The sequence below is a fragment of the Phragmites australis genome, chromosome 22 (assembly GCF_958298935.1).
Source record: "Phragmites australis chromosome 22, lpPhrAust1.1, whole genome shotgun sequence".
Lineage (NCBI taxonomy): Eukaryota > Viridiplantae > Streptophyta > Magnoliopsida > Poales > Poaceae > Phragmites > Phragmites australis.
This window is the reverse complement of record NC_084942.1, coordinates 8,712,676-8,739,425: the sequence shown is the minus strand read 5'-3', so window position 1 is coordinate 8,739,425 and position 26,750 is coordinate 8,712,676. Positions and strand designations below refer to the sequence as shown.

The following is a 26,750-nucleotide window of genomic DNA, read 5'->3' as shown; positions in this document are numbered from 1 at the left end:
CTCCACTTGCCGTTGCTTTTCTTGACTAATACTGGGTTTGCTAGCCACTCTAAGTGCAACACTTCATGTATCACGCTGGCATCGAGCAGCTTTTTTACCTCAGCCTTAGCTGCTTCTTCCCTTTCACTCGAAGCTTTTCTAAGCATTTGCTTCCTTGGCTTCGCACTAGGATCTACATTTAAACTGTGTTGAATGATTTCCCTACTGACTCCTTGTAGGTCCTTTGGAGACCAAGCGAAGACATACTCATTGCTGCGAAGAAACATTATGAGTTGTTGCTGGTCCTCCTCTGCGGTCTTCGCCCCTATGGTGATTTTTTATCTGGTTTTTCTTGATGTAACTGCACTATTCTTGTTTCCCCCTCCGGTATAGCCTTCACTGCTTTGTTCATCTTCGGCCGGATCTCGCTCTCCTCTAGATTTGCCGAAGGTTCCGTCATCATGTGGACATTTCACTGTCCTGGAGTGATTCCCACTTCGATTCTTCGGGCCACTCGCTGGTCTCCAAGCACCGTTATGACGCCTCCAGGACTAGGCATCTTCATGCACAAATACGCGTGGTGCGGTATTGCTCCAAATGTGTTCAAGACTCCCCGACCAAATATCGCATTGTATGGGTAGTTGATGTCGACCACATCGAAGGTAATATCTTCCGTCCGAAAATTTGTCCCTTGGCCAAACAATACTAGGATTGTTATCTTTCCCAGAGCATTGATTGCATTCCCGCCGAAGCCTAGCAATGGGGATCCAGCTTGATTCAGGTCGCTTCGACGTAGACCCATTTTGTTGAAAGCATCCGCAAGGATGATATCCACGGAGCTTCCTCCATCTATCAAGATTCTATGCACTTCGCTTCCCGAAATGTTTGTTGTGATAACGAAGGCATCCGTGTGCGGATAATCTAAGACCCTCATGTCATCTTGCGAGAATGTAATGGGCAAATTGGACCACCTTGAATGAATGTATGTGGGCCCCACACCAACGTGGTTAACCCTTCGCACGTATTATTTCCGCTGCCTCTTAGATTATGTCTGTTGATTAGATCCTCCTGAGATCGCCAACACCACATTGTATCCACAATTTACCGTGTTCACGGACTTACTGCTCTCTGGTGGTGCTTCGATCGTAGGCCTTGGTGGTGGCGGAGGTAGCTCCCCTTGGAGGGTCAGTTGCCTCGTTTGATCCAACTGAGCCGAGGCTGCAGGGGCATATTGTGGTGCGAGCATCGGTCGCCATTGGTTGGCAAACGTTGTGCCCGGGTTGGGGTTTTCTCACGCTTCGCTTCACCTGAATTGTGCGGCGTGGTGTATGGTTCTTGCTTGATCGAAGGATTACTTCGCTAAGCTCTCTTTCATGGCCATGACCTGCGAGCACTGCTTGGTCCTGTGGCCGGCTCCTTCGCCATGTAGCTCACAGTAAAACGTGGCCAGGTCCTGCGGAACTCGTCCACCCCGGCCTTCGCGGCCCCTTCCTCTACCAGTTCGGCCTCCTTGAGTAGCCCCACTCCGAGCTTCGCCTACCACTTGAGCGACTTCAAATGGGTCAGAGTCTATCTGATTGACCTCTTTTTGCCTTGTTGTATAGTTAGATGCTTCGGCTTTCCTCGCGTGCCGCAATCTATCTCTAGGGTGGCTAGTGTCTGCCTCCCTGGCTGATGTATTTGTTTTACTATTTTTGAGGCTATCATTACATTTTTCCTTTGAAGATGGTCGAGCTCAGATCTCGCATATTCTTCCATCTTATTGAGCAGCTCTTGTACACTTGCCGGTCTTTTTCTTGTGAGCTTTCCTGCTAAGAGTCCCCCTCTAATGCCCTGTATTGCCGCATCGCTGATTATGTCTTCGCTCAACCCCTTCGCTTGGCAATGTATGTGCATGAAGTGGCGCATATAGCTCTGCAATGTTTCTGTTGGCTATTGCTTTAGTGCGAAGAGGTCACTTGCGGTGATCTTGTATGCTTGATTTCCCTGAAAGTTGCTGTACAGGGCATTACGCAATTGCTCCCATGAGTATATGGACCCCGAGGGCAACGCAGAGTACCAAGATCTTGCAATCCCTTTTACAGCTAACATGAAGGCCTTCGCCAGTGTTGCACCATCTCCTCCGGCGGACTCAACCGCCGCTTCGAAACTCATTACGAATTCCCTTGGATCTGACTCTCCGTTGAACATTACTACTCTGGGCATCTTGAAGCCTATTAGCCATGGTTGGTTCTGCAGACCCATGGATAGTAGCGATTCTGGGTCTCCCGCGGATGACCGCCGAAGGTCCTGCGGAGGTCGTGCTATGTCTTCGAACGGCGTCACTTGGCGAGCCGTTTCCTCCGCACGATGCAGCATATCGATTTCCTCTTGCATTTTCTCCAATGTTTTCCTAGCTTCCTCTGCCCGTCTACGATATTCTGCAGCTTTTCGGCTTGCTGCCAGGCTGTCCAACGTGCGCTTCTTCTGCACAATCTATCTTTCCAGCTCTTTGGCCTCTGGCTGTCCTTTCCTCCTATGTTCCGTCTTCATCGTCATACTCTACGAAGTCATCCAGGTCTTCCCACTCTTCGTCTCGCACCTTCCATCCTTCTTGTGCCGAAGGCTCGAAGCGTGCGCGATCGCTTGTTTCCGTGACCTGCACCGGTGCCGCATTTATCTGGACAGCCTCTCCGTGTCTGTCATCATTGCTTCCTGGTGGCGCTACTTCAACACCGTAGCACTGTTCACGCCTGCCCGAAGCTCCTCCAGCCGCAGCATTGCTCGACCCTGGCAGCGTTGAAGGGGATCTTTCGACAGAAGCCTCAGCCGCAGCCGAAGGTTCCAGCAATGCCTCCAATGTACTAGTTGGCTTCGTCTTCTTCTTGGGTGGCATGGCTTCGATCTGTTCGTATCCCCATGGTCGGCGCCAACTGTTGGAACCGAAGTCCCAGACAAGGTGGACCTTCGCTTATGGAGAATGTCGAAGGGTTCTTGGGGTGACACGTGCTTGGGGTAAACTGTTTCGATCGATCTCTCGGATACAATATGACCCTATTTATAGCCCGTACTCAACCACTCATGCGGGGTTTACAATTTCTACCCCCTTACCTGCTACATTCTTGGAATATTCGGGGGTATTATGGTACAATCAAGCATATTTACATAATTACAACTTTGCCCCGGGCAGTTAAAGTGGGCCCTGCCATCCAGTCATGGTCTTTGGTCCCCGGGAATCCGCCGAAGGCTTCTCCCCTTCGACGCCACAAGTTGGCCTTCGGTCCCAGGTCGAAGACACACTGCTACGTTCGCCCATTCCAGTCAACAAAATTGCCGGTGTAGCCTTCGGCTTCCGGCCGAAGGCCCGCTACCGCCTTCGCCGACGCGGGAAGCCGGGACTACGGGCACGCCTTCAGCCTTCGACCGAGAGTACTTCGCGATCTTTGCCTGTGCTCCCTGAAACAAACCTACAGTGACAAGAGTGCGAAGCCTCCGGCAGACTTCGAGTTATCCTACAAAGTGGGAGGGTGGGAGATCATCCCCAACAACAGGCATGGTAATCGGATTGATGGTCCCATCACAAAAGCAGCTACAATTCCGCCATATGCATGATTACCGGAGTTATGATCCTGCCACATGCATCGTAACCAGAGTTACGATCCCACCATAAAAGCAGTTACGATCCTACCATAGGCATGATAACCGGAGTTAAGATCCCACCAGAGGCATCGTAACCGGAGTTACGAACCCACCACAAAAGCAGTTATGATCCCACCATAGGCATGATAACCGGAGTTATGATCCCGCCACAAGTATCGTAACCGGAGTTACGATCCCATCACAAAAGCAGTTACGATCCCGCCATAGGCATGATAACCGGAGTTAAGATCCCACCACAGGCATCGCAATTGGAGTTACGATCCCACCATAAAAGCAATTACGATCCTGCCATAGGCATGATAACCGGAGTTACGATCCCGCCATAGGCATCGTAATCGGAGTTACGATCCCATCACAAAAGCAATTAAATTTGTTGAATTTTCATTTAAAATTTGTAAGAGATTTTAAGTTGAAACTAGTTAAAATGGGTTCTCTGTTGTTTAATCTATGAGCACAAAAACTGGTGTGATTTTAGAAGTTCTATAAAGTCACGTTTTGAATTTATGAAAGAGCAGAGAAAAAATGAAGTTTTGAAGCAAATGCTAGCTGGCTTTTCTCTCGTCTCTCTATAGGATAGTGAGTTGGATAGCTTTTCTGCTGGAGATGCTCTTAGGTTAAGTAGAGTAATATGAGGTGCCAAATATGGCACTGTAGACCAAATTAACAGAACTAATTTGATTAATTAGCTTAATCACTTAGGTTAATGTATGGGCGTAATTAGTTGTGTATCGTACATACATTTAAATAGTTATTTTTTATATTTACGTTTGTTTAGCAGATACACTATGACTATCCATTATTATGGAGAATGTCCCGCTGTTTTGCATGGGAGGCTCATATCAATTCAGAACTACCAGCACATAGAGAGTACGGTTGAGCTACCAATAGTCCTATAATATTGTTCTAGAGGGTGTGTGGGCACGGCTTGTACCAAACAGCTCGGTTATTGTCCATACGTTGTTCGAGTTGAGAAGGAACAACGCATGGGCTTTGTACTCACGCAAGGTATTGGAGGAGAACTTTGAAATAGGGGTGTACATAAACATAGTATCATGATTGGTGCAAAGTGAAGTGGTGACTAGCGTGGAAGAATCAGGCCCGCATGTGATGCATGAAGAGGAGGGAGGGCATGTCGGGGAGGGAAGTTCTGGTACAGAGGGACCTGGAGTGGACCCTACTGAGGTAGATGTAGGATGCATGGATGATGAAACCGGTGGTAGCGGGGATGAAGAAGCTGCTAACAATGATGACCCGGTGCCGACAATCCAATACTCTCATGGTGCTGGGCTACTAGATTGTACCATCGTTGAGTATAACACTTTTGTCTAACTGGGGATACCAGAATAGCGACATCCAGGTCAGACAACAGTTTCGGAACAGGGAGGAGGTTATCCACTTTATTAGCAACTATGCTATAATCACAAGAAGGGACCACAAGTGTACCCGATCTAACCCTACGGAGTATGAGGTCAGGTGTATCAAGCACCCGAATTGTCCTTACTTCGTATGAGCACATAAACCAAAATACGAGAACTATTTTGTGTTGAGTAGACACACCCCACATACATGCAGTGAAGAGGCTGTTAGGAATGTAAGCCACACCATTGATACGAGGTTCATAGTCCAACTCCTCATCACCTTTGTTGGCATGATGATCAATGATAAAGGGTGAATGTTATCACTACTACATTTTAAATTGTGCATGTTCAAACATACCTAAGTGTTAAGGCTGCCCACCGCCTTAGAGACTACATGTATGGTGAATTACGAATTTTGAAATGTACAGTTAAATTAACAAATAGTTTTAAATTTTGTTGAAAGTTGGTAATTATATGAAATGATAACATACCGGAATCAAATGAATGTAAAATTAGCAAATAATTTTAAATTTTGTTGAAAGTTGTCAATTATATGAAATGCCAACACAACAGCATCAAATGACAGTTAAATTAGCAAATAATTTCAAATTTAGTTGAAAGTTGCTAATTACATGAAATAACAACATGCCGATATCAAATGACAGAATCAAACCGCAGCTGGACCCGACCATATTTGGCAATTACATGAAATAACAATACGCGCAAAAGAAAGTAACACGCATATTTCGGTAGGAAAAGCATTTTCGGCACACCGTGTGCCGAATACGGCACTTTAGCCCGTTTTCGGCACACCGTGTACTGAATACTGCACTTTAGCCCGTATTCGGCACACCGTGTGCCGAATATGGCTTTTTCGGTACATGGTGTACTGAAAATTCATTTTCGGTACACGGTGTGCCGAATACGGATGCTAAATTAATAAATACGACTATATGTTATCTATTTCGACAAATACGCTCATATATAAATCAATAATATTACAATGAGAGCAAAAACAAACATTAGATAGGAATTTCATAACAGTACCAATCAACATCAGATTAAAATAAATCCAAAAGTGCAGCTATTGACAAGTATCACGGGTGTCCCCATTAAACAATATAAAAGAAGTAAGAGCATTGCCCATTAAACAATATATATAGAGTACGTGAGTGTTCGTCGATACTCCATAATATTATTTTGCGCGTGTACTCACGTCACCATAATGGAAAAAGCAATGAAAAAAATTCATGAAAAATACCCACAAATCCTGCTAGTTAGCTCAAAACTAATCTTTACCAATCAGTTTACCCTAACCAAGCAATAGCCCATGTGTTCCCGACCCAATCTCATACCCGTCCAAAACCTAGGCTTTCATGGGGCCATCCCAGGCCCCATTTACTTAAGTTTATAAAGCCCAAACAAGAAACACCGCGACCACTAAAAAAGCTTCTTAGGAGCTATTCAAATTTGACTTGTCGTAGGCTCGATTTAGGATCGGCTCAAAATCTAAATAAAGTAGGCTTAAGTATAGCCACGAGCTCGCGAGTCTATTGAGCTCGAGCTTTACTAGCTCGTCAAAATTTCGATTAACTTCAACTGATGTCTGTCGAAACAAAGATGATGTCTATTCACTTTAGTTAAGTTTATTTTTTAACCTCATCATTCAACTAAAAGTCTAATTATCTAACATCAAAATCATGTGACTACGTATACATATGGCTCATAAATAAAACTATCGAAAAATCTTGAGACTCGGAAGCTACTCAAACTTGATTCACTCCAGGATCGATTCGAGCTCGGTTCAAAACCCTAACAAGTCAAGCTTAAGTTTGATTGTAGAGTAAAATCTTTAGTTTGAATCAAGCTTGACTCAAGTTTCAATTAAACTTAAGTTTTGGTGATAAACTCGTTCAAGCTCAGCTCATTAACAGTCATACATGTCATCCAGCTAGGGTTTGTTATGCTCAAACTCACTACTCCTGATGTTATTACAAGCTTGCCAGTAAAATATTAAAAAATACCATTAAAACTGTTATTTAAATCATATAAAAAATAAAAAATCAGAAAAGTATTTGCAAATACCCCAATCTTTCCTACCATTTCGTCCCCTCATTTCCCGCCACCCCGCCTCGCTCTGCCCCCAAATCCCTCGCCTTCCTCCTCCGATCCACGACGCCCCGCCGACCCGCCGTCTCCAACCATCGAGTGCCCCCGACTGCCTAGGAGCGAGCAAGCGAGCGACGGCGATGGAGAAGATCCGCGTGGAGCTCGAGCGCAGCGGCTTCTCCGTCGGCGGTGCTGGCCCCGCGAACGCCGCCCAGATCCTCTCCACGCGTATGCACGCGCCCCTCTTTCCCGGCTTTCCTTTACTTTCTCCGGTTCTTAGTCGGTGTTGGTGTTCATCTGTGTCCGTGTGAGCCTGGTTTGCGGTTTCCTTGCAGTGCTGACTTACTGCATCAACTACAAGATGAACCCCGCGGACCTAGTCTCCAACTGGGAGGTCTACTACCTCAACAGGTTAGCGCATACCATATACGAGTGTTATAAATAATTATAGCATCTTTTGTAGATAAAATTAGGCCAATCTTAGTAACTTAGGTCATCGGAGTGCTGTTGGGGGAAAAGGATATTTCTATGTGAAAGATAAACTGCTAAAATGAATGGTAGTATCTTTGTCGCTAAACTAAGTATATCACCGGGTGCAAATTAATTTGGATAAGATGGAACTACGTTCCATTAAGTATTTATGGGACCTTCATGACATGCCACTTGGTAATCCAGACACATTTCTTTTATTTGAGTTGTTACTAGGAAAAAATATTTAGAGGCACCAAATAGTAATTTACGGAAGCCTGACCCTTGTCTGTCCATTGAACTATTTTTCAGCCCTTACTAAAGCATTATCAAGTTATGCTGTTGCCACTAATTTTCTGGATATTTTTTCATATTCATGTTGGTTCAATGTTTATTTTATTGGCTGGAGCAACCTCTATATCAATTGACATCAACTATGATTGATCAAACTTTGCTGGAATTCTTGTTGAGACATTAAATCCTATCCACAATTAGGTAACGAAAACAATGAAAAGCCTTGAAGCTGATGTTGAGTACTGGCCTGATGCTCTAAGAGCTTCCCCCCATACTGTTACTGTTAGATTTTCTGAACTTTACCTAGTATGTTACAAATTATGGCATTGTAAAACAACTTTTCTTTTTTTTCCTTACATGATTCAGCTAAGGAAACTTGAAGAACCAATTTATGCAGGCAATTGGATGGCTTAAAGCTCGAAAGCTCGTACCTGGATGGTTTTCTGTCACATCTGCCAAATGAAGAGAGTCATCTAACTCTAAGTTAACTCCTCTGACAGCCGATAGGCCATCATCCAGCAGAATGGCCAAAACAAATGGTGATCGCATTACCCCTTTCGCGACACGAGTAAATAAATTTACTCAATATTATGTTCTGCATGCTGATAATGTGGCTAGTGTGCCAAATAAACATGAAGAGGTTGAAACCAATGAAGATGAAGTAATTAGAAAAATTCAACCAAGTCAAAGATGTTCCTTGCAAGTTCAACACTCACAGCCTGAACCAGGTTGCAGGTTCATGTATGACAGAATGGAAGACAGAGTAAGGGCAATGCTTATTTGTTTTCTTAATTTTCATTAGCAACTGGTCGTTTGACTATATTCCTTTTCCAATTTAATTACTCGGAAGATCGGATAAGATAGTCGGCAAGCTTGTTTTCTGCATCTGGATTTTGTGGAGAACCTGCAGATGCTACCCTTGATTCAGAGGTAACTGCAAGGCACCTAAATCTTGCTGAGTTAACTACTTATCTCATCATCTTCTCTGGCCTGGATAGCATATCCATTTATTCTTCCTCTATAGGAGAAAATGTTTGCAGTTGGCATGGTAGTCTGCGACGGGGAAGGTCGTTTGAACGAACAATCTATCTTATTTTTTTTAGAAAGACCTGGAACTAGTCCAGCTTATTTATTAATAAGAAGAGTAGAGATACAAAACATGCGCCAGAGGCGCAAGCAGGAACCGGTCAGCAGGAAAGCTGAAGCCGGTTTGAGAACCTTTTTACTAACTTACATAGCAGCGATTAAAAGGAACAAGGCTATGGTGTCGTAAAAGATGGGACAACTAAGCTTGCAAGGTCTTTTGCTCCTGCCGTGCTCCATGTACGCACTTCATCTTGAATCTCAAAGATGAGCTGATCAGCCGGTTTTTCGTGACTCTTGAACACTCTATTGTTATGTTCCTTCCATACCCTCTAGATGACAGCGATGGCGAACGGACGTATGGCACTAGCTGCTGGAGACATTGAGGAGCCAGCAAGGTTTTGAAACCAATCTGCCACATTGTCAGTTGGTTGCCAAGAGTCTCGTGCAGGGTTGCCACAATGGACCCAAGAGCTAATCGTGTTCCAGATAGCACAAGTCGTGGGACATGTCACAAAAACATGATGAGCTGTTTCTAAGTTTCTTCGGCAAAAAAGGCAGAAATATGTATTCAGCTATTCCCTTTGCAGTAGATGATCAGCAGTCCAAATCTGATTTTGAAGGAGCAGCCAAAGGAAGAACTTACATCTTGATGGAGCCCAGACGTGCAATACCATCAATGGAAAAGAAGAAAGCAGGCCACCTTCAAACTGCGTTTGGTATGCAGACTTGGCCGAATATACACCCGAGGCATAGTGCTTCCAAATAATTTCGTCTTGCTCAGTGTTGGCCGCATCAAAACCGGCATCCTGTACAAGGGACCAAAGGCAAATGTAATCTGAGATTAAAGGAACTGCCAGGTCATTGGAAATGTCTCTAATCCATTGTTCATTTTGAAGGGTGTCCGCCACTGTTCGATTTTTCCTCTTGCGGTGCCGATACAATTGGGGGAACATGAGGGCTGGTGATTGACCATCAAGCCAACTAGAAGTCCAAAACTTTGCCACTTTTCCATTCTTGATCTGAACACGTGTGGTAGCAGCAAAAAGAGCGATGTCCACTTCGTCGACCGAAAGCTTCGTTGCATTCGACGGTCTATCCGGCTGTTTGTATTGGAACCAAAGCCATCGAAGATGAAGAGCTCGGCTGAAAAGTTCAAGATTGGATATTCTGAGACCACCACGATTGATGGGTCGGCAAACCCGAGCCTAGCTAACCTTGTCTATATCCTTAATGAACTTCTTCGGTGGTTTCATGGCTATGAGCAGATATATGGGTAAGGAGGATAGAACTGAACGCAGTAGTTCGTGTCGACCACCCAGATTGAGAAGATTACGCTGCCAACCAGCAAATCGTGATAGAGCTCTGTCATGAATCAGTTGGACATGAACCAAATGCAGCCAGCTGAGGGTTAGAGGTAGGCCCAAATAAGTTATAGAGAAATTGACATGTTGGCCCGTGAAGGATGATAAAACCTCGTCCTGGTTGGTCGAAAGGCATCGAATTGGCTCCACGAAGCTTTTTTTCAGGTTGACTCGCAACCCTGCGGCATCCCCAAATTTTCTCAAGTAGAGTGTCTACATCACTTTTGATTGGGTTAACAAACACAACAACATCATTAGCGTAAAGGGATAATCTGAGTTTGGCTTGTCTGCCCCGCAGGGGAGAAAGATAACCATCCTCTGTAGCCAACTCCAAAATTCTCTGTAAAGTGTCTATTGCTACAATGAAAAGGTATGGAGAGAGCGGGTCACCCTGATGAAGCCCCCTTACATGATGGATTTTGGGCCCTGGAATGCCATTAAGTAGGATTGATGATGAGGAGGAGGCGAAGATGAGGGCCAACTAATCATGCCATCGAGGAGGGGAGCCACGATTCTCGAGCAGCTCAAAGATGTATTCGCAGAAAACTGTGTCAAAAGCTTTTGCAATGTCCAATTTGAAAAGAAGAGCTGGAGAGCACGTCCGGTGGTATGCTTGGGCCAAATTACGGACATAAAGGAAATTATCTTGGATGCATCTTCTTTTGACAAAGGCGCTTTGAGCATCTGAAATCAGACCATTGAGCTTGCAGCCAGTCTAATTGCTAGAACTTTTGAAACTATTTTGGCAAAAGTGTGAATTAGACTAATGTGTCTAAAATCCTTTGAGACCTCAGCTACCTCCTTTTTGGGCAAAAGGATCCCTGATGCTTCATTAAGCTTATGAAGTGGGCTGGTGTGTAGGTGATGGATGCATGTAAACGCATTGACCGCATCCGATCTTACGTTTTCTATTATTTCTTGGTGCAGTTGCAAACTCTGCATGATTCCCTTTTCATGTATGGTTACCAATTTGTCAAGTCTCACGACCGTATCAAGATCTATTTAAATTCAGCTCAATATTTTTTTTTTTAAAAAAGGATTACGATGCTCCTCATTTCCTGCATTTTCTATCTTATTGCTACATTGTCTAGAAGAGTCCATTCAATGCATGAGGATTCCTAGGCCTGCATGCTGCCGCAATATTCCTGTGTTTGCCCAGTAGATATTTGTCAAATTTGAGAACTTATTGGAAGATGGGGCTTGCTTAATACTCTCATGCATATTATGGATAAATAAAATTCATTTCATATGATGTTATTTGTTAACAATTTATACTTGACTTAAGTGTACTCTATACCAGAATTGTTTCTTTTTCTTGTTCCAGATACATTTTGGCTGTTGTACTGTGGACATCCTGAAACAGCTCAGTAGTGAGGAAATTTCTCATAAGCTACCTGGCGGAAAGCCTGGAGACAGGATTGGGAGACTTGCAACACACATATTGAAGCAACAGAGGTGATTCCAGACTCCCTCCATAGTTGTTAGAGTGTCGCCATAGCGTCGCTATATCAGCGTGGTGGAAACACGAGGCTCACCACACCGACGCCATAGCTCCCCGTCAGCCACATGCCCACACCCGTTCGTCACCCGGTGGAGGGCCGTCGGGAGTGGATTGGGCAGATCTAGAGTCAGGTAACCTAGATCTGCCATCGTCGAAGCTGCCCCATCGCCCTCTAGCTTCATTCTCGTTGATCTCCTTCCCTGCCGCCGACGCTGAAGCTGCGCAACTAAGACAAGGGGAACGAGAGGGAGAAGTGGGGGCCGGGCAACGCAGTGAGGGGCAGGGGAGCAAGAAAGATGGGGAGGAAAGCGAGGGAAGTGGCTCTGCGAGAGAGAAAAATGGATAGCGTGGTGGCACTGCATCGACCTAAGAGGAGATATCTATGTGAGGGGAAACACTTGTAGGCTGGGCCAACCCCTCTCCCTTCTCCTTTTTTCTTTTCTCTTTTTTCTTTTTTCCTTTTCTTTTTCTTTCTTCCTTGCCGTTGTTTTGGTGTTTCTTTAGCTTGTATGGTATTGCCACGCCATAAGAGATATAAAGGTGTGAAGGTGGCGGGTTGCCACACCTCACCACACAGTCATAATAACTATGACTCCCTTTGATCATAAATACATAACATTTTGGACAAGATACAATCTCCGATACATAGCTTTAACAACTATTCTTTATTAGGATTGTTTATAAAATCCAAAAAAATTATGATATTTTAAAGTATTTTTAATCTACACATATGATGTTAATTGTTCCAAATTAAATATTTTGAAAGTTATTGTAGTCAAAGTTTTGAAAATTTTACCGAACCTTATCCAAAAGGTTATGTTTTTATGACCGGGAGGGAGTATATCTTGTGCCGTTGTATCACTGGGGACAGGACAGATTATGTTTGCAGTTTTCCGAGTTCTGATATAGCGCTCTTCCTACAGCTACTATACTCTATATCCTCCTGCAGCTGGTGTGCCATTGGACTTCTCACTTGCTAAGGAAGCATTGGAGATCACGTCAGCTCCCGATGTTCTCTTGCTTCCTTCCGATCTTGCTCCATTTTTGAAGGTAATTATGGAAAGCAGTGCATTCTATTGAAAATTTTATTTTGAATTATCATGCATGAATTTGAGTTCTGACCATCTGGGAGCTTAACCGTGCCATTTGTTGATAGTTCAAATTTGTGTTTCTGTTGTTTATTAGCTAATTCTCTTTCCTTGCAAGCGAATGATGCTGATCACGAACTGTGTGCAGGTGCTTTCCCTTAGCGAAGGTAGCGAAGATCAGAGACGATTTATTTGTGTGAACCCTGGGAGGTTGGCAAAGGGTATTGGTGGAGGCACGTTTGTGGAACTTTACTACAATGAGGACACCGACAGGACCAATGCCTCCATTATCCGCATATAGTTTTACTGTGGCCGTCTGGCGGCTCATCACCTAACAGTACAAAAGGCTGTAATTTATCCGCTGATGAAAATGAACCAAAGGCTTCTGCTCTTGCTTACCACACCACTAACCTCCCAAAATGAAGGATTGGAGTGTTCAGATTTCTTTTGTGGTAACCTTCCTCGGTGACTTCAAGCAAAGAAACTCCGGCATTTTAGTGTTATGCTAAATTTGGCTTAGTGTGTGGTTACATTTTCCTGCCAAATTACTGTACTAAAAGGTTGATATTATCATTATTGTGAACTAATAAGCGATCTGATTCCATTGTATATCAGGAAGCTAATTGATCTATTCTAACTTATTTTATGTTCATTATCGTTGGGTATAAAGAACTAGAAAAAACAAGTTCTTTAGTCTCCATTTATATGGATTCTTTTTTTCTGTTTCATGCTTTTAACATAGTTCGTTCCTGTCCAGAATGTTAACAAGATACATCTTGCTACTGAGACATGTTTCAGAATGCAAGTCCATTGGAATGAATCAAGTGATCAATTATCTGACATGTTTCTATTTCAAAAGTTGCATATAGAAAAAGTTTGAGTTATCAATTGTATTACTTCCAGTAGAATCTGTAGATAAAAGACGACAGTCTACTTACACCTGTACTGTGAGACATGTCGGAAATCGGTATTGGCATTACAATAAAAGCGAAGCGCTGAACTCCAAGGCTACCTGCCATAGCACCGTGTCATGCATACTTCATGGATCAAAAGGCCCTTTTCAAGTGTCTTTTGGCGTTTTTGTTATAGGGATGCTTCTAGGTGCGACGCCCTTTGTGTGACGCTGCCTTGTTTGGTCTTTCTTGAACTAAAGGGAAGAGCACTGCCTTGTGGTCTGAGACTGGCCTTTTCTATCCACAAAGAGTGTTGGTGGTGCGTGACGAGCAAAACATTTTCTGGTTCAGAAGAACAGACAATCTGATTGCGCAATCCCGACACCTTTTCGGGGGGCAAGCGGATAAGGATTATTTTGGGAGCCACAGCTGTTATTGGCATTACCTGTTAGGCAAAAAATTGCATTCAACTCTGATGCTCGTTGTAGTGGATGGTTAAGATTTGGGTGATGTCCATTGCGGAGTCAGGCGTGAAACCCTATATGATCACAATTCATATGCTGTATATTGCAGAATTGGAAATCAGTCTCGGATCTGAGCTGGTGTGAATTAATCTTTTAGGAATTTCGTCTGCATTAGCCTCCGTGATTGAACCGTTCCCGGCGAAATTCCTATGTTCCAAACAGACCCTTGTCGAATTTTGCTCACCTCATCAAAGATCCAAAGACACTTGATCTCTATGCATCAACTTCATAACATACACAATAACAAGATTTAATCCAACATCCAAGACAAGAACCGTTTGCTATGCATAGTGAAATGAATGACAAACCCAATCGCTGCAGAATTTGTCACTGCTCCTTTTTGCTCTCCTTCCTCTCCCTGAAGTATGCCACCCACAGCACGCTCAGCACTATGCCGGCGCCGATCACCACCGCCCAAGACGCCCACGCCCACGCGGGCACGCCGCCGCCACCCTCGGAGGCGTAGAACCTCACCATCCTCACAAACCACGCCAGCGCGAGCACGGCCCTCGCGGCCGTGTACGCCACCTAGAACGGCAGCGACAGCTTGAGGTACACCATGGCGGCTGCGGGCGAGTCGTGCTGCCACATGCCAGCCAGCGTCCACATGTTCTGCGCGGCTGGTGGCCTCGGCGAGCACCTCCAGCGCCAGCAGCGTGTGCGCGCCGACGGCGGCGGCGTAGCGGCAGGTGGCGCTGACGTAGAGCGTGGCGAGGTTGTGCGCGACGAAGAGCGTCAGCTCAATCAGATACTATTTGTCTACCAAATTTGTGTTGTGGTTAAACTGTAGTAACCCAAACTAACAAACCCCCTCTCAAATCTGATGCTCAACTCAACCAATGCTCAAACCAACATACCAAATTGAAGTTCTCTAAGTGTAGAACAAGCTCACCAAGTTTGGTGCTGATCCAACTAAGTTTGAGCCTCCTTAAAAACAATCGGTGTGGGACCACCAAATTTGTACGTGTGCCAAAGCAACTTCCTTCGTGTGAATATGATGTTCTAAGTTACGACCTTGCGGGATGTGATAAGGATTCCCTACTGATTTACCGATGATTTGTGAACCGTCGATCTAACAAACTTGTTAAAGAAATAGGGGATTTTTTAGTAGACGAATCACAAGCGAACACACAAGTATTCTATACAAGTTCGAGCCTCCGAGAGGATAATAACCTTACGTCATGTTTGACTTATATTGATCTAAACCTGTTACAAGGGGGTATGTGGATAAACTAGATAGATATAAACCTAGTTAATGACTTACTTGCTCAACTTCTCTTGGCTTGTATTCGACTTGTTTGGGAGTGTAATTCTCATTTTGGCATGTCCTCCGCAAGGCCCCCTGACTTTGTATATATATGAGGGTGTCGTATGTCCTCTGAATTCCTCCTTTCTATTCTTGGATATAAGTCTTTCTGGCTACAGGACGCCTTGGGTGCCTACGGGTAGTTTCTTTTCATCTAGGGATCCCTTCCTGAAGATAGAGATGCCCCATGAATTGCAGGAAACCCTGGGGTGTCCGGATATGGTAATTGTCCATTATTCATCGTCAAGCTCCCTGTTAGTACGTGAAATGAGGCTTCGATGGATCAAGTATATGGATAGCAAAGATAAATTTTTGTCTGACCATGTCATCAAGAAGGACTCGATTCCCTGAGTAGGATGAAACATCTAACCGGGTCCAGACTCTCAGACTATCTATTTGGGGTTCTGAACACCTCCGAGTTCTCAAACAAGTCCTTGAGAAGGTGTTACATCCAAGTAGGTTCTCTGATCAGCCTGAAATATTATCCCGTCCTTGCAAAAGGACATGGAGGAAAAGATTGGTTGCTAGTAGGTTTGGAAGTTGGACCGTCGCAGCAGAAGTTTTATGTAGTGTACATAGATTCTTTTCTCTTTTTCTGACAAAAGATTATGATGACGCTTGGAAACTGAGCGTATTTGTTGGTGTATTGCGCCAACTCTCCTAGTATTTCATACCAACAGCCTCCGCATGCGCCGAAAGCGATCTCGAACAGAAAATATGATGGGACTCCGACACAAAAGGTCATAGCTCTGAATAGTACTCCAAACCGCCGCAGTGGCCTGGCCAGAGAATAGCCGAGTCTGCTTAGGCTTTCTTCTGTAATATGTGCTTGGAAATAGAAACTTATTCTTTTGTTAGTAAAAACAAAAAGATTGCAAATGAAATCGGTGAGACTTCTTAGGAACTCGAAGCCAAAGAGATAATGATAACCTAACATACTTAGTGTTACTTGCTTCCTCCTACGGCTAGGGTAAGATAACTTCATCACTAATCGGAGAGCTTAACGATAACCTAGGTCCGACATGAGTGGGAGGCGTCGTAGCCTTCGAGCACTCAGGCATGCGATAAGGAACATTTATCACATCCCACGAGGTCATAACTTAGAACATCGTCCCCACGCAAAGGAAATTGCTTTGGCACATGCACAATATGTTGTCGTTAGCTCTTTGTATATTGTATTTATCCAGCCCCGACTGATTATACATAAAACTCAGATAGACAATCAAAGATAATATGATAAAAACTACTGATTGACCATTATGAATCAGCCGACCGGGGTAAGAGAAAAGAATTGAATGCTCATACTTCACCTTTAGTCGTAGAAACTCTTGTTTCCTGAAGTCGGTTCCTGTGTGACCTTGTCCGGGCTTATTCGAGTGCGCGTGATAGGTAAAGGTACCCGAATTGTGGCTTACCGCTGGTATACCCATCTTACGGGTGCCAGATGTTTAGTTTAGGGAAGACAAAAAGAACACAAAGAGATTCAAACGATCTTACAGGAAATATGAACATTTACTGGTGTAAACTTATTCTTGATACTTACACATAAAACTTTTGAAGTTGGTTCCCTGCCTTAAAACTTTTCCATGCAGTCTGTAATAAATAACTTGAAAGATTTGTTAGAGTTGTAGGAATTTAAACACTTTTCGCATTTGATAGAAATACTTTGTGCTGGATGCATTCAACAGCATATTACGATCTCCTTACTGACTTTTTCTTCGATTAGTTTAGGACACGTTAATCACTAGTCAGAGCGCTTATTATGACAAGCTTTAGGTTCGCTTGAGTGCGAGGCGTCGTAGCCTTCGGTCACTCATGGAATGAGATAAGGAGACTTTTCGTAACTCTGAGTTCGCAACATAACAATCATTCTCTTCTCATTGGAATCTACTTTCAAAAGGTATACAATATGTTGTTTTCAGTTTCTAGTACCAAGTAGTTGTTAAGCCCCCAACTGTCTATCCAGAAAGGCCTTTTCCTGGTAGGCAGTCTAAACAAGAAAGTTAATACAAGAAAGAAGAACTCATATTGCCCTTGGGTCAAGAAAAATTTTCCGCCGCCTCGGGTACACGTTTGGGATGAGGGACCCGAGAAGCGACTTATCTCGTTGTCAAGCATGAGGATGCGCTAATAGACAAGTAGTGTAGGAAAAGATTTTGATCGACCTTCTAGGCAATATGATATTTATTATTATGAAGGTACTATTAGTACTTACACTTGGGACTTACATAGCTTATTGATAACCCTTGATCTGTTGTAGACCAAAAATCTTAAACCTAAACGACATAGACTAGATTAAGCTGATAAGTAGTGACCCTTATTACTTTGGGGGTAACGTAGGCGCTGTTACATGGGTTCTGAACTAGTCGTGAAACCCAACCCCTGGGTTTTTGGGTTTGCGTCTCGAGGCGTTGTGGTCGTGGTTACGACTGAGGCTTCTTGTTCACCTTGATCCTTAAGCTCTTGAGTTCCTTGCTTGGTTGGTATTGAGATGCCATGTCAAGACTCCGCTTGTCACAACAAAGACCTGCCATGGGTCAACCCCTGATAGTGATGCCCTCTTCGAGTCTCGGGATCTTCACGCATTAGTAAGCGTAATGTGTGGCTGTCATGAACTTGGCAAGAGTGGGTCTTCTCAAGATGGCATTGTATGCTGTCTCAAAGTCGACCACGTCAAATAGAATCTTTTATGTCTGGAAGTTGTCAAGCTTCCCGAAGGTTACGAGGAGCGATATCTGACCAATGGAAGTGGCCGAAGATCCAGGTACTATGCCATGGAAGGCTTGCATAACCAGTTGATGGCAGATTCATCATGTATTTTTCATCGGATTGCTCTGAATAGGTGTCTCGAGAATCCATATTGCCAGAAATTGCAGGGGAAGATCCCTTCTTGTGGTGAATAGGGCATTCACAGTTGTCTTGGTAGCTGAATGGTTTGAACTCGATGCTGTAATCCTTGGCGCATTGATCCATAAAGTGACTTACCTCATCGCTAGAATTATCGCTGCAAAGTTCTTCATCGAAGTTCACCCGATCAACTGTCAGTTCGTTAGTGGGAGGGAGAAGTTGTCGTAGAAACTCTTGTCTGAAAAACTTGTCCTCGGCATAGGTGTAGTCGATGGCATGTTCTATGTAGAGTTTTCAACGCCTATTGTCATAATCCCCACAGACGACGCCAGCTATCGATGATTTGTGAACCGTCGATCTAACGAACTTGTTGAAGAAATAGGGGATGCTTTAGATGAATCACGAGGGAACACACATGAGTTTTTATACAGGTTCGGGCCTCCAAGAAGATAATAACGCTACATCCTAGATGGATCTAAACCTAGTCGGCGACTTCCTTGCTTGGCTTCTCTTGGCTTGTATTCGAGTTGTTTGGGCATGTAATCCTTGTTTTGTCCTATCCTCCGCAGGGCCTCCTGGCTCTGTATTTATATATGGGGGGTGTCATATGTCCTCTAGACTCCTCCTTCCTATTCTTGGAGATAAACCTTCCTGGTTATAGAACGCCTTGAGTGCCTACGGTAATTTCTATCCATCCAGGTATCCCTTTCCTAGAGATAGAGATATGCCCCAGGAATTGTGGGAAACCCTGAAGTGCTCGAATATGATAACTATCTATTATTCATCATCACTTCAAAAAATCCGGCAGCACCAACACGAGAGTGGGCACCAAGGCTTGTTTCAAGGCCCAGAAAACTTCATCTTGCCTATAGGTCCGCTGAAAGGTATTGTCCTTCCTAAACAATTCCATCAAAGGTCGGCAAATGACTCCAAAGCCACGCATAAACTTTTGGCAATATCCCACTAGCCCCAAGAATCCTCTCAACCCCTTGACATTGCTTAGCACAGGCCATCTCAACACTACCTGCACATTCTTCTCATTTGTTCCCACACCGTTTGCACTGATCACATCTCCCAAATAAAGCAGTTTATCGCGAACAAAGGTACACTTAGAGCGCTTTATCTTCAGTTTGTTCTGAGCGAGAATCTGGAATACCTGACGAAGCAATTGCACATGTTTGTCCATGGATCGACTTTGTACCAAGATGTGGTCGATGAATACCAGGACCCCCTTGTGTGTGGAGAAAGAATCTGGTTCATGACGCTCTGGAATATGGTTGGTGCCCCGGTTAGCCCATACGCCATCACATGGAACTCATAGTGGCCATGATGGGTCCTGAAAGCCATTTTGGGCTCATCGGCCGGGTTCAAATGGATCTGATGGTACCCCGCTCACATGTCCAGGCTTGAGAGTAGGCATGCCCCAGCTAATTCATCTAACAGCTCATCGATGATGGGTAGAGGAAAACTATTCTTTACTATTATCTAGTTCAAGCGTCGGTAGTCGACGCAGAACCACCAAGTGTTGTCCTCTGTAACACCCTAAATTTCAATTTTTGCAATAGTTTAAAATTTTGCTAGAATTTTTAAATAGGAGTTGAAATTTTGTTCAATAGAACAAATTAATTTCTAAATTTAAATTTGACATAAGTCATATAAGTTTGATGCATTCATGCCATTGTAGTTGCAATAAGGTTTTTATGTGTGGAAAATGTTTGCAAAAGTTGCTAGAAGTCGCTCGTTCAACCCCTTTCGAAATTGGTTCAAAAATCTTAAAAGAAAAACCTTTGCAAAATTAGAAATTGCTTCTGAGCCATATTTCCTTCCCCGGCCCACCTTCTCCCTTTCCCTGCTCTCTTTTTCCCTCCTGAGTGGGCCGCCTCCCCTCCCTTGCGCTGGGCCACGCTGAGCCGGCCTGCCTGAGCCCCGAGCCGCCCCTCCCCACTTTATCTCCTCGCCAAGCAGGCCTGGCTGGAGCCAAGACACCGCACCCGAGCCAGCTCCACTTCTCCTTCCTCCCGCCGCTCGGACCACCCACAATTTCCGTCGCCGCTCGGACCGCCTTCAATTTCCGCCGCCGCTCATTCAAATCCCGCCTCCCCGAGACGTTTCACTACAATTAAACACCACAACCATGATCCCACCCCTCAATCACTCGAACCCGACCGTTTCCCCTCATTTAATCCTCCCAAATGTGGAAACCACCGCATTTAAGGAAATTTTGAAGGCCGCCGGCCAATCTCCTCGAATCCGTCTGATTCTCTCCCTCTCTCGAGTATTTAAGCCACTCATTGTCTCTATGGCGATGTCCTCACCCATTCCACTCGTTCCCCTCAGTTTTCTGCTCGGATTCGACCCCAATGCCGGCTTCTTCTTTATTGTCAGTAAGAGCTCCACTGCCATGTTATTTCTCCATGTTCGAGCCACCATTGACCTCGACTCTTTCCCCTTTGGTGTCGCAGGGCCGCAGGAAGCACGTCTCGCTGCTTCTCGGCTTCTCCCTATTGCCGGAATGCCGTTCGGACGAGATCAAGCGCCGTCGACCTCCCATCTCCGTTGCTGCCCACCCTCGGTCCTTCTCTATCGGCGTGAAGCCTCGGTAAAGATTCCCCATGAGTTTCTCTTCCTTTTGCGCTTTGTCCTGTGGAGTCTCGTGGTTGTTTGCAATATTTCGGCGAGGCTCTGGCCAACACCGCCATCAGCCAGCCGCCCCTCCTGTTCAGTGCCGCTCGGCCAAGCCACGTGGCCCGAGCCTCACCTGTTCGGTGCCGCTCGACCAAGCCACATGAAGCCCAGCCACCCGATCTCAATCTGTCAGCCGAAATAGAATACCCCTTCGTTTGTCTAACTGGTCCACCATGGACCAGTGGACTGACCCCTAAGGACGTGGTCCACGGGTCCATGAGCATTTTTCATGTGCTTTTCCAATAGAAAAATAATTTGGTTTTGTTTTATGACGTCATAAATAGAATTTTCAGTATAAATTCAATTCGGTTTATTCTCAGAAATCAAGTAAAATTTACAGAAAAGCCCCTAAAACTTCAAAAGCTTAAACTTTTTGCTCGTAGCTCCGATTTGGGCGATTTTCACGCTCAAATTCTCGTAGTGTCATGTAGAATCTTTTTACAGGGGTTTTACTTAGTTTTAGTACTGTTTGGTATACTGTTCTTAGTAGTTTCCATTGTGAGCTTTCTCCGACATGTCGTTTAGGAGGTGAGCAGTTCGGGAATCTTCAAGATCAAGTTTTCGAGGACTTTGAGCAACCCTCCACTGAAGTTAAGTGTCCTTGAACATTTTGCCCTTGTTTTAGGATTTATTTGTAGCTATTTTATTCATTCAATGCTTTCTTATCTAAATTGGAATCCTATGTTAGGGTTTACTAACTTTGTATGATCATTCATTGTCACCGTTGTTTAACCATGGGTTAAAATGGGTAGCATATGCTAGTCCAGTCATAGTTGGGAAAAATGTTATTCTTAACTAATACCTATGCAACATAAATCGAGAGTGGTAATCTTTTGTAGAAACATGGTATAGGGATCCTAACAGGATGGTTGGTTTGAAGTGGTGCTATACAGTAGGCTAGTGTTTGTTCCTGTGTGGGGTCCTAAGGACCTATTTTTGAACATGTAACCAAGTAAATTCACACAACCATGAAACCTATATGGGTATGGCCTGGTCAACTAATTAGCCACCCCTCTAACTCTGTCGGCACCATTGAACGGTTGAGTGGTACAAGAGGAGGCTTCTGCAACAATGTAATCATCTGTTAGCGATGAAACCTCAGTGGGTGCCTACAAGTTTGTAGGAGCTTTGTAAAGGTCTTGTAGTGAGACTCCGTCTCCACACTCCAAAAGTGTGAAGCAACATGGGAATCATGACTCATGGGGAAAGCTATGCAAACTCTGCAGAGTATCAATCTGGTCGATCAGCCGTGCTCACGGACAAGAGCGGACTTGGACTTTTTCAGGATTAGATGGGATCAGGGTTTGGTATGGTTGGTTGGGTAGCCGGGTAATGGAATTACCTGGTGAGTCTTGGTAGTCAGATGGAATCCGATGAGTCAACCTTTTTGTTACAGTGGTGTCTTCACACTTAGCAAATAGGATGCATATTGTTGGAGTCATTAGGTTAAAGTTTGCTTAGTGCAGTTAACTGTGTCTAACTTTTCCTTGAATTAAGCCCCATAGCATGTTTTCCCTTCACTTGCAGAGTACATTTTTGTACTCGCACCCGTTGTTCCTTCTCTTGCATTCTACCGCTGTTCAGAAGCCATCAATGAAGTTGCAACCTTTGATGAAGACGACTTTGACCCGGAGTTGCTGTTCTTGGCTAGAGTGCCCCCGGTTGACGCCTGTGGAAGATGAAAGCCCCACTGGCGCTGAAGATCTTTAGTTTCGATGTGCTTTCTTTTAGACCCTCATGTCATTTTGTATTAATTTAAATATGTTATTGTAATACTGGTACTGTAACGATACACTGATGATGTAAATGCATGTATGAAATTTGATCTTGGTATACATGTGTTGTGCCCGGTTTTGTTCCTTTAAAATTGGGTGTTACATCCTTCTTCTGCACAAGAAAAACTAGGGAAGCAAAAGGACTACTGCTTAGTTGAATAGCCCCCTGAGCCAACATCTCGATGACCTACCTTTTGATCTCGTCCTTTTGCGATGGGCTATGTCGATACAACCAAATGTTCACTGGCTGAGCCCTAGGTATCAATCAAATCGAGTGTTCATATGTTATTCTCAGTAACAATCCCTTCAACTCTGCAAATAAATTTTGGAGTTCCAGCATCAATTTCTTCATCTCCACAGGCAATGTCTCTGGTTCAATCTACTTCACCATGCACAGCTAAACTACATGGGCTATAGCTTCCCGACGTGCCAAGTTCTGCAACTCCCTGGTAGTGATCATGTTGTAGAGTCCATCATTCACCACGACTCCTTTCAGAACCACCCTTCTTCCCTGGTAGTCAAAATGACAAGATCTTGTGCTTCCAGTGCACCTCCATTGAGCTATAGTTTTCCAACTAGTCCATTCCTAGAACTACATCGTAGCATCCAAGTGGCAACACCTTCAATTCCGAGCATAAAGTCACCCCTTGCACCTACCATTCACAATTTAACATCACTTGCTCACACTTAACCTCACCACCGTTAGCTATATTCATTGTTAGGGGAGCTTGAGCTCTGCTGATACCACTCAGGTGTAGGGCAAAACTTTGACTAATGACGTTTTGAGTACTTCTCGAGTCCACCAATATCAGCATGTCCTTCTTTTGCACCATTCCTTGTAGGCACATGGTTTAGGGTCCTTCAGTTCCTATGACTACCACCAGAGAAATCAGCAGCAATTCTCCCTCTTATGTCAGTAACTGTTCACCATCCAACACCCCTGAAATCTGCTCCTCCCTGCTCAAAACTCCAACATTTCTTCCATCACATTAAATTGAATGGTGGATGCATTGCACACTTGTGCTCCCTACTCCACTTCTTGTCACACTTCATGTATAGGCCTTGGGCACGGTGATGTACGCAGAGCGTCGCCAGACGATCTTCCACCAGAGCAGGTCACGCCCCATCCATTCCCCGTCTATCTTCTGCTTACGAAGAGAATGACATGTATGTTCTACTATGAGGGGGTGGGCCAGGGCAGTCCAGCTCGGGCAATCGTCTTTCCTCATTAAGGATCAATCCGCCTCAGCTCGCATTGGCGGATTGCGTCCAATACTTCTTCTTGCAAAGATGCCAACAACATAGAACTATCCAAATCCATTGGGCAATGCAAAATAACTAATGCTTGAATTTTATCATGAAGGTCGTTTAGAAATTTCTCAACAAAAAACTGTGGGCTCCACGATGGGTGATGCACTACAAGACTATGCATCAAATCATTGAATCTATTAGCAAATTAAGCTACACAATCAGTGTGTCGTAGATGTGAGAGTTGATGCACTAAACTCTGAAATTCTCCCCTTTTCCAAACTTCTCATAGAGTAACTGAGTAAATTCTTCCTAGCTATCGTGTTGCATGGGCCCATGAGATTGAAGCCAACGAGCTGCACTCCCAACAAAATTCAGAGTCACCACACTCACCCATAGATCCACTTGAACCCTAAACATTCTAAAGTAGGCCTCACTCCTCCGTTTCCATGCTCTGGGATTCTCCCCGTCGAATTGGGGAAGTCCACCTGAGGTGGCATGACCACATGATTCCCCGCCCATGTGTGATGAACCCTCTCACCCATGGCATCGGACACATGATGAGCAGATGGAGTAGAGCACATATCCTTGTCTGGAGGCGGAATCGAAAGCGGATTGCTCCCAATTGCCCACCCTCGGTTCCATGACTCGTCGCAGCGACCGTTTAGCCCGGGTGCATGATTAGTCCTTTCGCTGGACCGGTCACACTCCTTCACCCATCCACCAGGCAATGGCGGTAGGCCTGATGGGTACGGTAGCGCTAGTGACTTGGAGATCAACAGAGAAGATCTGTCGGCTTCACCGTCAAGACATTCTTCACGATCTACTCCATCTGCTGTCGCAAATCGTCCAGCTCCTCACAAACTCCATCAACCATCGCATCCACCTTTGGTTTCTAACCCACCAACTCTGACATAGTCTCCAGGATCGTTTTGTTCGACTCCTGAAGTCCAGCCAGCACCTTCGTGATCTCGACGAGCTGCTTGTCTATGTCCATCACCTTCTACTGCTCTCTTGTCTGGTACTTGGCTTCTTCAAGTATTTCAGTGGCTCCAGAATGGCGGGCTCTGATACCAATTGTCACGTTCCGATCAGTGAAGAAGAAGAGGACGGGAAAATCAGGAAGAACTCAGGCACGGAGAAGGAAGAAGAGACGAGGAAGACAGGGATGTATTCAGATCTAGTGTTCCATTACAATAGTCTTGTCCTCCACGTCTCTCTCTCCGCTACATATATCCGTGCTAGTGGGCCTACTTCCTACACGGTGCAAAGCTGGGTAATGTGAACTAGGTTTGAGTACTCGCCGCTGGCTTCTTCGACACTCTGGCCTAGCTCCATCATTCGCTTCCCACCTTGCTTTTGTTGCTTCCCGCGCTCTAGTGGTAGCAATGGTCATGACAGATTGTGAATCGAATCTTCCTTGCAAAGACGCACGAGACGAGCAGGTGTTACATACATGGGCGAAGCCCAATGAGGCCACCCTGGTGCACTGGAACCGTAGCCCAAAAATTTTTACTAGTATTTGGGCTCATTTTTACCTTGTGTGCACCACAGTCCAAACATCTTGTGCACCATGGCTGTCCGAGCCATACGCCCATACGGATGCCCAGCCTGCTCAGCTCAGCGCTTCAGCCCACTCGCCCATCCAGCCAACCGCCCAGCCTAGGCCTACTGTCATGCGTCGCCCACTCGGCTCCTCCAACGCTCCGCCTCCGCGGGATCGTGAGTTGAACACTCGAGGGAACCCTTCAACATATGCCTGTTGTGGCACTGCCCTCCTTGCTCCTTGACTCATCCTCCTTTACAGCACCCATGCGCTCCACGCGCGGGCACACCCATGTGGCCACACCCCCACAGACCGACCCCGATCCAGCAAACCCACCGTAGCACCCCGCCCATGCCCAGCTACCCAAGCAGGCAAGCAATCAAGCATGTCAGTCGCCCTTTTAGTCAGCTCAGCTCGTCGCTGCTCCAGCTTCAGCCTTCAGGTGAGCTGATCTTTTCTCAGGTGCTCTTGTGCTTGATTGGTCCTCAGTCGAGTTTATGCATCACCCACTCAAATTTTGACACTACATGTGTGTATTTTCTACATATACATGGGCGCTCCTCTTGAATACAGACTCATGAATTTGACCACTCAATGCAAGGGCATGACTGCAGTTTAGAAAATTTTGATAGACAATGCCAGTTTTAACTCTCTTCTCCAAGGATGCCTCCAGTCTGAAATCTCCTTCTGTCTTGGTATTGTATGAAGTAAATGTACTGATAGTTTCATCCAAAGCTTAAACTGTTATAGAAAGGTGCAGATTATTACTATTTTTCAATAATTCAAGTTATTTAAATTACTAAGTTCATGCTTTTGACTTGACAAAGGTGCATTTTTCTTTTTTAATGTATTTTCATTCAAATAATATTGAGGTAGTATTGTTGGGGATGGCAAGATAGTAACATGGATCTTGTTGGTTAATGCCTTGCATTTTGTTCTTCACTCTGGTAATGTGGCAATTGATCTTGATGGAAGTTCATATATGCTTTTGCAAAATAAAGCTATCTGAAGTTTTAATTTAACTGACTGGCGATGCAACTATT

At 44.8% G+C, this 26,750-nt stretch overlaps 2 pseudogenes; one reads left to right on the top strand and one right to left on the bottom strand.

Annotated features, from left to right (window-relative positions):
- Window positions 1–7,116: 7,116 nt before the first annotated feature.
- Window positions 7,117–13,184, top strand: LOC133904505 (uncharacterized; annotated as a pseudogene).
- A 534-nt stretch (window positions 13,185–13,718) lies between these two features.
- LOC133904504 (TLC domain-containing protein At5g14285-like) lies at window positions 13,719–25,158 on the bottom strand (annotated as a pseudogene).
- Between the last annotated feature and the right edge of the window lie 1,592 nt (window positions 25,159–26,750).